Source organism: Arachis ipaensis, chromosome B03 (genome assembly GCF_000816755.2).
Source record: "Arachis ipaensis cultivar K30076 chromosome B03, Araip1.1, whole genome shotgun sequence".
In the NCBI taxonomy this organism is placed as follows: Eukaryota; Viridiplantae; Streptophyta; class Magnoliopsida; order Fabales; family Fabaceae; genus Arachis; species Arachis ipaensis.
The window spans coordinates 33048874-33051466 of NC_029787.2; the positions used below are offsets into that span (position 1 = coordinate 33048874).

General features: G+C 31.4%; 1 protein-coding gene across 8 annotated transcripts in view; it reads left to right on the plus strand.

The window, feature by feature from the left end:
* Nucleotides 2091-2593, plus strand: part of LOC107630204 (NAC domain-containing protein 73-like) — a 3663-nt gene continuing 3160 nt past the window's right edge. For 2 of the 8 annotated variants that reach the window (XM_016333276.2, XM_021118664.1), the window contains exon 1: nt 2092-2576. The gene's annotated coding sequence lies outside the window, so the exon portion shown is untranslated. Of the gene's footprint in view, nt 2577-2593 lie in introns of all 8 variants that reach the window. The other 6 variants (XM_016333277.2, XM_021118665.1, XM_016333279.2 and 3 more) reach the window with 5 other exon arrangements.

The following is a 2593-nucleotide window of genomic DNA, read 5'->3' on the forward strand; positions in this document are numbered from 1 at the left end:
TTCAAGAGTCATACCTGAAGAAAAATAATAATGTTGATATACATCCCAAAAAGAAATTATTAATGTTTGTTTTTCATGTTAAGTACGGTAATTTGTCGATTGTTACTGTGGGGATTGGACTTTAAATAGACAGATTTTTAAGTCTAACAACATCAATTACTTGAATAGTTGTTGTAAGAGCATTTGTTATCGAAATAGGTTGACACTGTGTTGTTGAATGGTTAGAGTTAGGGATAGTGTTGGTTGTTCGGAAATGAATAGCTCTGAAGGGGGTAAATTTTGCCGCGGTTGGTGGTTGGAGACGCAGCGGTAATGAAGGCCGTTGCTGAAATAGAATTCAAATTCCACTATGACAAGTAGAACTGACCGACGAAGTTGGGTTTGTTAATCGGCGATAGCCGCTAGCGCATTTCGGACATCTATCTTCTCCAGCGACGAGTACTCACTGACAGTTAGCACTCCGACAATTTCGTGCAATTTTCACAGCAATTTTCCATCAATTTCCCACTATTCCACTTCCTCTCTGTTATAAACAACATGATGTGAATGTCGAATGCCTGCTGCAATGTACCGTCCTCTCAAATACAAAAACCTAACTCAATTATATCTCATCAGCCATCGATTTTGTGTTAACATTTGTTGTTAAAAAATAGAACAATTTAATTAATTATAAATATAGTAATTAATTTTATTTATTTATAATTTAAAATATTGGTTATTAAATGTTTCACCATATTTAAATTATGAGAAGATACCTTTAATATCATTGCAACGTGAATAACGGAAACTGATTCAATTAGTTTCGTCTCTTCACCCTTCTTCTCTCTCCAAATGCCTAAAACATGATAAATCAAAAAACATCCTAATACCTAGTATAAAGTAGAGATTTTGGATTCATCCAGAAACATTTAGTTAATTTTTGGTTAGAACTATCTTGGTTACTAGCATTATTATTTATAATCATCATAATCACGACAAAACTACGGCCGTCAGAAAATGCACCCTTTTATATATATATAGTAGTAAAGAAAACAGTAAACTGTTTGGTGTGTGTGCTTCTAGTTCAAGTTTCGTTTCAGAAGTTTAAATCCAAAAATATATATTAATATATGATTTAGTATAATAATAGTTGTAGTAATTAGAAGAGAGGGTGGTGGTGGTGGTCCATCAAGTACTAGACTGCACATTTATTTTCCTTGATTATCAAGCAACCTCTCTGATCTCCGAGTGAGTGAGTGTGTGCAAAACATTCATGCCAAAAGGCATCATCATCACCACTCCAGCTCAATACCCATGTGAGTTTCTATCAGCCTTTGCCCCCCTCCCCCCTATTTTTCTCTTCTCTCTCTCTCTCTAAGATAATTTTGGCTTTATTATGTATGTAGATATGCTCCATATACATGAATTTGTTATACGTGCAGTGAAAATAATGTAGATGTTAATTAATAAAAAAATTTAAAAATCAGTAAAATTTATTATTTTTTATTAATATTTTTAATTATTAATTTAATTTTTTTAATTTAAAAATGTGATCATATATTTTTAAAAAAATTTAGGGATCAGCATTTTTATTAAAATTTGGTCAGTACTTAATCAACAAAAGAAAAATGAGTAATATATTTTTTATTAGATGAAATCTCACACCATTAAAAATACTATTAATAACTAATTAATAACTACAAATTACAAAATTTGCTAACCCCTTAACATTTCTCTATACTTAAACATTATTAATTAACTAATGGTCTAAAAATAATAAATTTTATTCATTCTCTAACATCTCTATTAATTAAATTGTAATTCTTTCAAAGTTAAAGCTATATATAAGTCGTTTTTATTACTCATCCATGGATGTTCCGCGCCTAATTATTTCTATGATTCTGACACGTATTAACAAGTGATCAGTTAATTTTAATGTGTATGGTTCCCAACTTCCCATAGCTTAACTATGGTAGAAAGCTTCGCAATATATATGTTTCTCTCTAATCAATTATTTATGTTTGTCTTCCTTTTTTCTATTCTTGTTTTCATATACAGGACTATTTATTTTTCAAACTTGTATTTTTTAGTTATATATTCCAAATATATATATATAATTTTGTGCCGTTTTGTGCTTTATTTGCTTTAGCAGTGAAGGCTGAAAGAAAGGTTCTGCCTGCCTCCTCAAGTAGTAGAAGCAAGCAGCATACACATACAAGAGAGAAGAGACGAAGGCAGCATGGGCTTTCAACTTTAATTAGTTAGAATAAACCAAACGGCCTGGATGGTTTTCTTTTTTTTTCTTTTTCTTTTCTTTTCTCCTTCTTTCTTTATTATATCCTGTTTCTGTTTCTCTCTCTCTTTATTCATTTCTCCTTTTTCCTCTTCTCACATAATTAAACCGAGCAGCCTAGCTATTACTACATACATCCGCTTCATAAATTAGCAAAGTCTTAAAGGTGCTATTCTGTGCTATGTGTTTGAAGCCACACCCAACTTTTCCTTTATTATAAATTTTTATTCGTCGCTGCAGAGAGAGAGAGAGAGAGAGAGAGCTCTATGTGGTTTATGCTTAATTTCTATGGTTAAAGCAGCAGGTTTATTGCTCCTCCAA